Here is a 14129-nt window from a genome sequence, read left to right as displayed (position 1 = left end):
GCCTCTGTTATTATTGCCCCTGTTATTATTGCCCCTGTTATTATCATTTCCATTCCTCTGATATTGGTTAGGCGGTGGTCTTCTTTCGAAAGAGTTATTCCTTTGACCCTTGTTGAAGTTAGTGTTTCCATTGAATTCTTGCTTCCTTTTAAATGAGTGGTTCCCATTATAGTTCCATCCTGCTAGTGTTTGAATCTTCCTCTCTTGCCTTAGGGACTTTTCAAGTACTTCATTCATATTTCTGGGTCCATGCATATCAACCTCTGCCCCTATGTTGGTATTCAGCCCCAAAATGAATTTCCTTGCTTGGCCTTCTTCATCCCTTTGGTACATAGGCACATATTTAAGCAACTTGGCAAACTTATCCCAATATTGTTGAACGGATAGGGACCCTTGACGTAGATTATGGAATTCTGTCACTTTCTCATCAAAGAACAATTGAGGGAGCCACCTATCTCGAAAATGGTGAACAAATTGATCCCATGTGATCGTATCCCTGTTATACCCATTTTGTTCCTTGGTGTTGGTCCACCAACTAGCCGCCTCCCCTGTGAGTTGATAGGAGCCCCATAAAGCCTTGGTTGTTTCGCTAAAATCTCTTAGCTCAAAATATTTTTCCATTTCATTTAGCATATTCTCAGCCCCTTCACCAATCTGCCTCCCATCGAACTTAGGAGGGGTGATTTTCTTCAAATCCTTGGAGAGTTCCAATATGTTATTTTCCTTCCCATTACCCATCACATTTCCTTGATTACTACCAGGGTTTCCATTCTCGGTACCACTTCTATTCTCATAGTCATTCTGCCTTTCCCTAAGGTCCTGCAGTGATTGTTCCAGGAAGTTGATTTTATCTCTTTGTTCGGTTAGAAGGTCGATTATAGCTTGGACCGCATCTCCGTTATTCCCTAGGTTGTGTCGAACCTCTTCATGATCTTCCTCATGGTTCCCTTCATGGTTTTCCTCATGGTTTTCCTCATGGTTTACCTCCCTTTGACTCCTGGTACGTCTTCCATTACCCCTTCCTCTTCCTCTTCCTCTTCCTCTTCCTCTTCCTCTTCCTCTTCCTCTTGCCATTCTAGGTTTTACCTGAAAGTTAAATTATGTTGTTAGTTTTTTTTTCCTTGTAGAATAAATTTAATTTCTATTATTGTAAAACATTCCCTTAGTTGAATAAATTGAAGTGAGCACAAGGCCTAGATTTGAAACTTGGCTCTGATACCACATGTAATAAACCACCAAAATTTGATCCAACAAAAATTGAGTATATTTTTTTTTTTCATTATGTTTTATTCAATTGCATACTCTGGGCATCCATCCAATTAGGATTAGGCATTCATCCATTCAGGATGAGCTTCTAACCATACGGGAGGTAAATTTCCATCTATCCAATACGGGATAGGCATCTACCCATACGGGGTAGGCATCTATCCAAATGGGATAGGAGATGCTCTGGCCAGAGACTTAGACTCATCGGGACCCTTCGAGTCCTGAGCCACTCACTAAGTACTACATTCTTCTAACAAGAATGCACCGAGGTCGTCGTCCTTAGGAGTAATAAAAAAAATAATACAAGCTTGAATTCCGCCTCGGAATTTGGCTTAAAGCCTCGGGAAGTCAAGCGAATCCATACGGGATTCCTTCCAAGTATGCATTGAATTAAGTTTGATTATCTTATCTTTCAATTAGGATTCTTACTCAACCAAGCCTAGACCCCACCCACGAACGCCTGAGTACGAGGGACAACTCCGTCCCAAGACTGCCTACATACCCGCTTCGGCACGGGATCAAGGCGTAAAGTATGTAGTTCTGTTTTCTAATCTATGGTTTGATGTAAACTGATTTGTGGGTACGCAACCCTTTCTAGGGTCAGTGTCCCAGACAGTTTCTCTGCGGTTGCTACCCACGATGGTAGCACTTAAGTGAAGGCTCAAGATGGCCTATTGCTTGTGGCCTAAACAAAATAACTAGATCCTAATACTTATCATGACCATCACCCAATTGCAAATCATCAATATCCCTTTGAGATGAATTAAATAAATAAAGAAAGTAAATTTCATGAGAGCTTTTAACTTGACCATCCCTAAGAGGGGTTTACTATGGTTTATCTCAACGGATGTGGAATTCATTTAAGAGTTATCTTATTAAATTATCGATCCAAGAGGGATTACCCGCCCCTTGGATTTTTAACTTCCAAATGTCCCTTATTACTCCCCGACGATTTATAGGGGCGATGCCACAGACGTCATTAATGCAGCTTTATTAGGCGTTAAGTGCAGTAGTTCAACACGACGGCATTACCCGTAAGCGTGACCCAGAGGCACCATATATACCGAACACTACTAGTTTTGGGTTTCCAACTTCCTTTGTTTAGTTTTCTAATCTACGAATAACAAAATGAAAGCGTAATAAATTGAAGTAACTACTTGAAGTGTAATTTGCATAACAAATGAACTTGCATAATAGTAATTGCATGAAAGATATAATTATCCTATAAATAATTCGCATGCTATGAACCATTAACGAAAGCAATTAATCTATGATGTAAGAAGACTTAACGAGTCCAAAATAATGATTAAATCTAAGTATTTGTGATAAGGTAAGTTAATCTCTAAGGACCAATCGAGTGTCCCAACGATTCTTAATTTTAGAAGAATATAGTCTACAATTTTAAAGTTTATTAAGGATAGTTTAATTACGATCTTGCTACACATTAATCCCATTTTTTTTATTGAAAATCAATATCCTTAAATTTACACTAAGGAAAAAAAATCATCATTTCCTAAATGTCATTATTATCAAACTTAAAAATTTAACTAAATAGTAATTAACTTAGATTATTATTTAAAAAAAAAAAACAAATTAAAACTTTAAATTTTGAAATAGTAAAAAAAACAAATTTTAAACTAAATGGCAAAGGCTTTGTTTATATATTTGATGGTATGTAGGGTTGCGGGGTGGGGACCACGGGTCCCATCACCCCTGCGGCCCTGCATGCGCAGGTCCGCAGAGGTGAGGGGACCCGCGGGCCCCTCCGTACTCTGCGACGGTTCAACGTAACCGTCCATGCACATTTGCCGACGTCCAATGAAAACGCCATGCGTTACGGGAGTTTTTGGGAGGTTTTTCTAACGTTCGATAAGATTTCTCGCTTTTTGGTTATTCATTTATATATATTTATATATATATATGTTATAATATTATCATTATCATTTTTCTTATACAGGAGTATTATAATTTTTTTTCTTTTAAAATTATTGAAGATTACTCAAAGCAGGGTAATAATAGGTAATTAGCAATATTTGTAGATTAATTTCAGGGACAAAATGAAGCAGTAACCAGAGGGATTTTTCCATTTCCTTTGTTTTCCACACAGCGAAATTCATTCACAGAGAAAGGAATAGTTTATTTCTTTTGTTTTTCACACAGGGAAGTTCTTTCACAGAGAAAGGAATAGTTTATATCTTCTTCTTTCATTTCTTTTGTTTCGTACACAGGGAAAATTCATTCACAGAGAAAGGAATAGTTTATATCTTTTTCTTTCATTTCTTTTGTTTCCTACACAGGGAAATTCATTCACAGATAAAGAAGTAAATTTGTTTGTACACACAGGGAGATCTGTTCACAGAGAAGGGAGATGATTTATTTATACACACAGGGAGATCTGTTCACAGAGAAAAGAGAAAATTGTTTTTACACACAGGGAGATCCAATTTTTATCAAAATAAACTGAAGACAATGAATCTAATTTCCATTTACTCTACTTCTTTCAATCTGAAACTAATTTCTTATCAGAATTAAAACAATGAATCTCATTCTCTACAAAATCTGAAACTAAGAATTTAAACAATGAATCTCATTCTACAAAATCTGAAACAAATTTCTTATCAAAAATTTAAACAATGAATCTCATTTTCTACAAAATCTGAAAACTAATTTCATATCAAGGATTTAAACAATGAATCTCATTCTCTACAAAATCTGAACTAATTTCTTATCAAAAATTTAAACATTGAATCTCATTCTCTACAAAATCTGAAACAAATTTCATATCAAGAATTTAAACAATGAATCTTATTTAAACAATGAATCTCATTCTCTACAAAATCTAAAACTAATTTCATATCAAGAATTTAAACAATAAATCTCATTTAAACAATGACTCTCATTTTCTACAAAATCTAAAACTAATTCTTTAACAGAACACAAATGAATTTCATTCTCATAAATAATTTAATCAAATCTAATCTACCACAAAAATAAGATGCATAAACTAAGTTGAAGGAACCTGGATGCTTGAAGATGGTGTAGAGTCTTCCTTGATCCTCCAAATGGAAGAGAAATCCTCCCAACAAAATCTTAGCTGCCAATGAAAATGGACTACAAAGGAGAATTTAACTTGCAGAATTTCTTATGGAAATAGCCAACACTTATTTTGAAACTTGCACCTCTTTTATAAAAGAATTTTCAATTTCCCACTACCTAATTATTAATTGAAAAAAAAGAGATTCTCTCCCAATTTGGCCTCCATGCAAATTGATTAGGCTTAGTGGGAGGAGTTACATGCAAGGAGGTGGAGAAGCCTCTAGAAGCTTCTTATTCCTCCTATAACATGTGCCTTAATTTGGGTGAGGGAAATTAAATAACAAATTAAAAATATATATGTACTTTCCATGTGTGTGTGGTTTATTATTTTTATTCCCTTACAATATTCATTCAATAATTTATCCAAGGAACATAATAGAGTTTTGTATTTAAATCAAAAAGGTGATAAAGGAGGGTTGTGACAAAATGTTACATCAAGAGGAGTGAACACCAGAGCAAATTTGATGTAAAATGTGATGAGGGAATATTCCTAGGGTATTCCACAAAGATAAAAGCTCTCAAGTGTTTCAACAATAGGACTCAGAGAATTATGGAAAGCATCAATGTAAGAGTTGATGAAACCTCTGAGAAAACTAAGGAAACTGGCAGTGAGCAAGTGGTAAATGAACCGGTTGTAACCTTTTGGGAACCGGTTGTCAGTCAACCAAGTACCAGTAACAATGTTCATACACCGGTAGATGTAGATGTTGATACTGATGGAGATGAAGAGAAAGAAGAAAAGCAAGAGGAATCTATCAAGACCATTCCTCGGTATGTTAAGTTGAATCATGATCCTAAGCAGATCATAGGAGATAAGGATGCAGGAATCCTTACAAGAAGGAAGGTTAGAGAAAACTCATGTATGATCTCTGAATTTGAGCCTAAAGAATTCAAAGAGGCACGTAAAGATGAAGACTGGATCAAGGCAATGGATGAGGAACTTGACCAGATAGAGAAAAATGGTACATTGTCTTTGGTACCCAGACCGGAGCATAAAAATGTCATTGGTACCAAATGGGTTTTCATAAATAAGTTGAATGAGGATGGCACAATGATTAGAAACAAAGCCAGACTGGTGTGCAAAGGATATACCCAAGAAGAAGGAGAAGACTATGGAGAAACCTTTGCTCCTATAGCCAGATTGGAAGGAGTTTGTATGCTTCTTGCATATGCAGCTTTTAAAGGATTCCATGTATATCAAATGGATGTAAAATCTGCATTCCTAAATGGTGTACTTGAAGAGGAGGTGTATATAGAGCAACCAGAAGGGTTTGCCCTATCTGAAGACAATGACATGGTGTGTAGGCTACATAAAGCCTTATATGGTCTAAAACAGACACCTAGAGCTTGGTATGATGTCTGCATTACCATCTTGTGAAGATTGGATTTGAGAGAACAAGTGAAGATAGCAATATCTACTTGAAGTCTGAAGGAGATAAGATCCTAATCTATGAGGTATTTGTTGATGACATTATCTTTGGTGGAGATGACAAGATGAGTCATGAGTTTGCAGATGAGATGAAGAAAGAGTTTGAGATGTCACTCATAGGGGAGATTAAGTTCTTCATTGGACTATAGATCCAGCAAATGAAAGATGGAATCTTTATCACTCAGTCCAAGTATGTCAAAGAGGTGTTGAAGACCTTTGGCATGGAAGATAGAAAACCGGTTGGTACACCGATGGTAACCAGTTGTAAACTATCCAAAGAGGATGACTCATCATTGGTTGATGAGAAGGAATACCGATCAATGATTGGTAAGTTGCATTATGTAGTGCATAACAGACCGGATATTGCACATGTAGTTGGCATTACTGAAAGGTTCCAAAAAAGCCCAAGAGAATCCCACTTGGTTGCAGTCAAGCGGATTCTTAGGTATCTAAAGGGAACTATTGATTATGGATTGTGGTATCCATATAGCAAGGATTTCAACTTGAGAGTATACACAGATGTTGATTAGGCAGGTAATGTAGATGATCGAAAAAGCACAACCGGTGGTGCATTCTTTCTCAGTGGTAGACTAGTCTCATGGATGAGTAAGAAGCAGATTTGCATCTCTCAGTCTACAGTAGAAGCAAAGTATGTTGCAGCTTTCATGAACTGCACTCAAAGAATTTGGATGAAGCATGTATTAAATGGCTTCAAAGTTCCTATATCTGAACTGGTAAGTATATTTTGTGACAATACTAGTGCAATTAACATCTCCAAGAATCCGGTTTTACATTCTAGAACCAAGCACTTTGAGCTTAAGTATCATTTCTTGAGGGAAAAGTTTCAGAACAAAGAGATTACACTGGAACATGTTTCGAGTAAGGAGCAGTTAGCAGACATGTTCACCAAGCATCTCCCAAAGGCTACATTTATGTACTTAAGAGGTGAACTAGGGGTGTTGCCCCTTCAGGAGGTAAACTAAAGGCATATGCTCCACATCAGTCAGGTATTGCATAGTCAAATTTTTTTTGGATTGATCTGTTGAAGGATGCTACTCCTTAGGGGGAGTAGCATAATGGAACAGGGAAGCTTGTGCCTCCACTTTGGCATTGTTGTCAAAGGGGGAGAAGATGTGAAGCAGAAAAGATATCTGTAGAAATTGGGAAAGAAGATGTTAATCAGAGAGATATCTTTGTATATTGCCATCAATGCCAAAGGGGGAGATTGTTGGCATTATGTGAACCGGTATGAGGACATAATGACATTGTGTGTTGTCATTGATGTCAATTTGATGAAGAGAAGGGAACCAGTGTAACACTATGAACCGGCATTTGTGCCAAAGTGAAGTGGTGTGTTTTTTCAAGGTGAACTGGCATATGGTTATGGGAAATGGCACATGGAAGCATTGTATAACTACCAGTTGGTAGTCTCAACTTCAAGGTTTTCGGTTGAAGTGCTTCAAGCCTCTGTGGCTCAACTGGTGAATTTGTGTGATGAGTTAGCATGGTAACGAAGAACAGATCATGTTGCCACGTTAGCCTTGTGCACGTGAAGGATCTTGCATGAAGGAGATTATTCCTATCTACCTCAAGAATGTGTGAAGTCTGTAAATGGTGATAACATGTGATGGTTTATCAGCTGCCAAGAAATCGATGGAAAATGAACAATGGAGAATGTCTTGAGATTGGATCAAGACTTTTGCATTTAATGCAATGTGCTCAACGATCAGGATTGAACCATTTGAATTCCTTAACCTAACAGGGTTAGGGTTTAGGGTTTATGCTACCAACCTATCTGTTTTCCTATAAGGTCAAAGTTGTGTGTGTGTATCCAAGAGAAGAGATACGTGATTCTTGTTGAACCAAAGGAGAGAAGTGATACCTGCAGAGTGTAAGTGCAGAAGGTGAAGAGGAGCTTAAGCAGATCTGCATTGGCATTGAGTGTTGTTACCAGTTTATTGTAATACCTGTTGATCTCTAACCACCTCAACAATTGGAAAATCCCTTAACAAGGTAGCTTTAACTGGCTTGTTGTAAATCCTTTAACATGGTGACTCAAAACCATTGAGTTCTTGAAATCCTCTAACAAGGTAACCTTTAACAGGGTTTAACCCTTAACCGGGTATTCTAGTCATCCCTTAACCAGGTGATCCCTAATAGGATCGATTCCTAACAGAACCTATTGTATCAATCTTTAACCGAACAAGGCTCCTAACAAAGTGAACTTCTAAAGAGTTCAAAGACAAGATTGTGGGTATTCATCCCCACCGTGGTTTTTCCCAGTTAGGTTTCCACATGAAAAATATGTGTGTCATGTGTGATGTCTTCTTCATGTGATGCTATGTTGTTTTCTGTCAAGCGGTGAATCATGTTGATCTAGTTGCTTATATGTATATCTTTGATGGTAGATTACCTGTTCATGCATTAGGGTGAAATGGAAATGAAGTGTTATATTGTATGAGAAGATAAGTGTCAACCGGTTTATGCTTATCTCAGTTATTCTAGGTTTTGCCAGTTGTACTTTGTTTAAGGACCGGTGTTACTATTTGTCTATCAATGCACAGTGTCTGCTAACAAACTGGTTGAAGAGTGTGTTTTTTTCTGTACTGATTCACCCCCCCCCCCCCCTCTCAGTATCAGTTTGGTACTATTCGTTCATCATTGAGTTATCACTAGCACCCTAGTCTTGACCAATCAGGCATTATAATAAAGGGGTAAATGAAGTGTAGGGTCACAAGTATGGAAAATATGCATTGTATAAGGAGAAACAAGTCTCCAATCAGGACTCGGGGAACAAACACCAAAGTGAGGGCCCAAATGAGGACAAAACTATAAGAGAGTACAATTTAGGATGCTACAAATTCAATCTATACATTTTGGCATGAGTTTATGTTAGCATTATATTATGTGTCGTAATTGATGTCAAATCCTATGGTTTGGATTAGGTCTCGATGTGGTATGTTGAGAAGAAGTGTTTGATTAAGGCATGTTGTACGTTTGGAGGTTTGGAGGTCTTACCATATGAGTTTGTTGTTTTTGAATATGTGACTTGGTACTATCTTTGGGTTCAGATTGGTCTGGAGCTCAAGGTTTTGGACTGGATATTGAAGATGTGTAACATAGTGTGCGAATGTATTTTGGGTCTATCTTTGGTGATGTATGAAATTTGTTGTCATGGTTTGATGAGGTATGGTGTAATATGGTCTACTTCTCATTCCTTCCCACCACCAGAATGTTTAGTGGAGACCTATTTTAGATCTTTGTCTTGGTCGACATTGAGAATTATGTTTTTCCAGAGATAGTATATGTAGGAGAGTAGATTGATGAGATGATATACAACTTTTTGTGTTGAGTATATGCGATATTGAAGCAATATAATTGTTGTGTGAGTATAGTATTGTGGATTATTATCAAAAGCAGTTCTAGAAGTGCAGAATGTGTTTTTTTGTGATGGATTCTCTTTATCTTTCTTTCTTCTCTGGTAGTGAGACTTTCAGGGCAGTGAGCCCACCGATAGTGAGCTTTTTAGGGCAGTGAGCCCATCTGTAGTGAGAATCTTGGTAGTGAGCCATCCTTTGTAAAAATCACCTTAACTGGTGTCACCTTAACCAATGTTTATATATTGAGAATTAGCATTCTCCATGTTTTTCCCCTTCTGGGGTTTTCCACAAAAAATTCTAGTGTTTCTTGTGTTTGATCTATTTTGTGCATTTGCTCTCATGTTTTGCTAATTATGTTAATGATTTTGGATCCATGAATTAAAGTTAAAAAAAAATTAATGTCAACAGATTCACCCCCTCTCTCAGTTGCTTAGATATTCAATAGTTTCTCTAGTTCAAAATCTATATTTGATTGTTTATTTGTTCAATTTTATTTGGAGAAGTTTTTGTTCACTAGAAGGTCTAAAATTCTACTTCTTGGCTTTGTAATCAAGTCTTTAAATTAGTTCTACAATCTGATTTCAATTTGTTACTAAATGCTTATTGATATACAATGACGATATTAGTGTTATAAATGCAATTTAATGTTATACTATCTTTTGATGCAATTTTTTTATGTATGCAACAAAATTCATGAATGATCTTGAAACACAAACACTTTCAACATCTATGTCTTATTCTCTTAAAACAAAACACAAAAAATGAAGTGAAAATGTAATGCCCACCAAAATACTCTAGAGAAATAAACCAAAATCTACTAACAAAAGGAGATAATTTTTTTTTTTAAGGTAACGATAACTTCTATGCCATTTCTAACATTCCATTAATGCCACATTACTACCAATAATCATCAATGCACAATTATCAATTTACATGAATGCATAAATAAACATGCACATAACCATATAATCATATTATGCAAGTGGAACAATCATTTAATCATTAATACAATCTCTATATAAACTCATACAATGCAAATCCATTCCCTAGGGTATCTCAACGTCATTACTTGACAAAATCCTAACACATCATATATCCATCTTAGAACATCATATTCTATTATCCATGTATCCATTTACTTTCCATACAAATATAAAGAATCCTTAACACATTTTTATAACTTAGTCACTTAGCATACTCTTTAGATTCTTTTAGAAACTACCAAATCAAATACTCCTAATATCCATTCTTTCATTCATCATTAAAGCATCATAGTTGCATAATCATTCTCTTCTATAGGACTAGATTATTCTTTCAAGTTTCATTACATATCTCTAAGATAAATAGCTCATTTACCTAAGTAACATAATCCATTTCATCTAGATAACTTCCATTTCTTAAACAAGATCTATAACAACAACTACTATTCTTCCAATTTAATTTTCATAAGATTATACATACAATCCCATCTTACAACTTCAATACAATAAAGATTCATACACACTAACTCTTTCTTATCCACATAGAACTCATAATCTAACATTACATAATGAATATCTAATACTTCAATGAGTGTACTATAAGAACTTCAGCTAACTATTACATCATCCCTTTCCAAATTACATCAGCATCCATATGAAGATATATAACAGAAGGGTACATAATCTCTTTTACAAATACAAAGCATCATGATACAATGTTTCTTTTTCCAAGTGCATAGAAATCAACTCCAAATAATATTCACATGAGGAAGAATTCAAGAATCCAATCGACACACACTAGAATCCAAGAAGAGGAATATCCCAATGGAAGAAGGCATCAAACCACCCAACCATATGGAACCAATAGGAACCACCCCCATGCTAGGAGATGACACCTAGCAACCATAGGATACAACATGACACCACAAGACGCCTATATAAACATAATATGCAAAATACATCATGGGGCTAAATCAAATCAATAAATCTTTCAAAGGAACAATCAACAACATAGGCATATTGATAATAAACACATGTAGGACAAGAGTGTCATCACATGCTATCCTCAAAATAGAAGGGGCCAAGCCTCACCCTGATAGACATGTGGAACCATCTCAACCTTGGAGCCATTCAAGGGAGATTGATTTACCACTCCAACGGTCTTCCCAAGCTCATCCCCAGTCTCTACTCAAGGGCCATGAGGTGGGGCCAAAAACCAAATTATTATCTTGTTTAGTGAATTCCTAAATACCCAAACCCACTAATCAATTATTAAGATTATCACTTGCAATTACAAATAAATTCTTCATGTGGTTCCATCAAGTCTAGACCCTCTCCTAGAGGCCTAATGCTCAAGACCCTGGTCCACACATGCAAGAGCCCACTCTCCCTACCATGGGCCAAAACCATAGGGTAGCACATAACAAGTACATCACAATAACAACATGAAACTCATCAAGGAAAGCATCCAAAGGTCATTACAAATCTGTTACAAACTAAATCATAAAGGATAGCTATAAACATACACACAAATGCCATATCACAAGAATCATTCCATAAGCTCAAAGCATCATAATGCAACAATAAAGAAAGCCTCAAAAGTGATACAACATATAAATAGGGAAAGAATATGAATCCAATGATACCACATAGTCCTCAATAGCGAGGCACAACATAACCTCTCATTAGAGATGCATATACTCATCCTCAATAGCAAGGGATGCATACATATTGTTGGAGCAACATTCCATACCTCAACAAACAAGTGCAAAAATACTTGTTGGAGCCCAAATAGGATTCAAATGTATAAAAAAGGAATAGCACAGTGCCCAAAATCATCAGAAATGACAATACAAAGCCTCTAGAGTCCAAAACCATCAATAAAAGTCAACCAAAAAATCAAAATCTTAACAAAAAATGTGACTCAAAAATCCAAAACAGAAATACAGAATCAAACAATGTGTTTACGACACTGTGCAACGCATTCATAGGGTTTTGGCGTGCATATAATAGTTACTGCAGAACATATAACAAGTTAAATAATGCATTCGCAACACTGCGGCACTCACATAGGGTTATGTTGCGCATACAACAATTACTATAGAACACGTAACAAACTAAATAGCATTTTCACGACAGTGTGAGGCTTACACAGGGTTCTGTCATGCATACAACAATTACTGCAGAATACGTAATGGACTAAACCACGTTTTTGCGACACCAGCAACTCCCAAATGCCCAAAAATTCAAAACAAGCATTTCCAAAAATTTAAACCAAAGAACACAATAATCCCAATCAACACATTTATAATTGATTTATTCAAATTCTCACTAACCCAAAATTTCCCGCAAACAATCTTTTCCAAACAAGGTTTTCGAAAATAATTGCAAAGAAGGATAAACCCTCTGACCTGGTAATAACAAAAAATGGACAATGAAATTCAATGAAGCGCAATCCCAAATCCAAGCTCCAATTGCAAATTCAAACCCAAGCCAATCATGAATTTTGCAAAAAAGAAAATAATCTCCAGCAAGCCAAAACTCCCAACAAAACTCAGAAAAAACAATATATAAAAAATTAATCCAAAACCATAACCCATCATGGCCTACATCAAAATAATTAAAAAATTATTAATCATACCAACCCTTCCCAAATTCGAGGTGAGAATAATAATAAAATGATATCATATAAATCTATAAATCCCACAACCAATAATAAAAGAGGGTAGGTAAGGTAAATAATAAGTAAACAAATGGGTAAAAGAATAAACAACAATAATAAATAATAAATCAAATAAATAAATCAAATGCCCCAATAAATGTTAACCAAAAAATTAGTATAAATAAATAAACAAACAATTAAATAATAATATCTTCACAATCACAACTTCCAAGAGGGCCAATCATAACAAGGGATAGGTACATAAATAATAACAAATAGATAAACAAAAAATAAGATAAATAAATAAACAATAAAGAAGATAAATAAATAATAAAGAAGATAAATAAACAATAAACAAATAAGCAAAATGGATAATGAATAAGTAAATGTATGGACGAGCATAAATGCTTCAACCAATAATTAAACAATAAATAAATAAATAAATATATAGATAGGCATAAATACTCAACCAATAATTAAGAAATAAATAAATAATTCAATAAATCAAAAGGCTCATATAATAAATATTCAATTAATCATTAGACCTTAAAATAATAATAATATAAAAAACATCAATAAATAATAAATCTTTAATAATAATAATTCACACATTAATATCAAATATTAATACCATCCATTAATATAATTTAATACTAAATACACTATATAAACTGCTTAATTATTAATTAATAAATAATTGCAAACTCACAAGGCAACCTGACATGAACAACATACCACATGATGTAGACCAATGACTCAAGCCAGGACACTAATTGACAAGGGTGTCAACTTGAGCCTAAAGTATGAGAGGGAAGCATATGCCATCTCTGACAGGTTGTCATTGGGATAAGACACGCTCAGACCTGTAAGACTAGGTGGAATCAATGTCTAGTACCTGCAATCCTACATCCACAACTAAAATAAAATACAACATATGTACGGTACATATACATCATAAATGATCAAGCAAGTGATAGAGAATCACAACGCCATATCATACTCGCAATGAGTGGTATGGCATCGTCCTATCACGAAGACAGTCACAATCATCAACTCAATCATCATCATAATTATGGAATAGGGTTAGCATAATCAAGATAACATCACAAACTCATAAGCAACATAATCCATACATGAATAGTGAGTGCATAAGCTTGATCAACATATTAGTCCAGGACATAACTTCATCCACTAATATCAAAGAGACTATTAGAGCACAAATATAAAAGTGTTTATCACATTTTCTCAAAAAGGATGAGTCGGGGAGGGGCACTATAGAAAGAATTTCATAATGTGGCATTATACTATATTTCAAA

Source organism: Cryptomeria japonica, chromosome 8 (genome assembly GCF_030272615.1).
Source record: "Cryptomeria japonica chromosome 8, Sugi_1.0, whole genome shotgun sequence".
In the NCBI taxonomy this organism is placed as follows: Eukaryota; Viridiplantae; Streptophyta; class Pinopsida; order Cupressales; family Cupressaceae; genus Cryptomeria; species Cryptomeria japonica.
Note: the sequence above shows the minus strand (reverse complement) of the source record.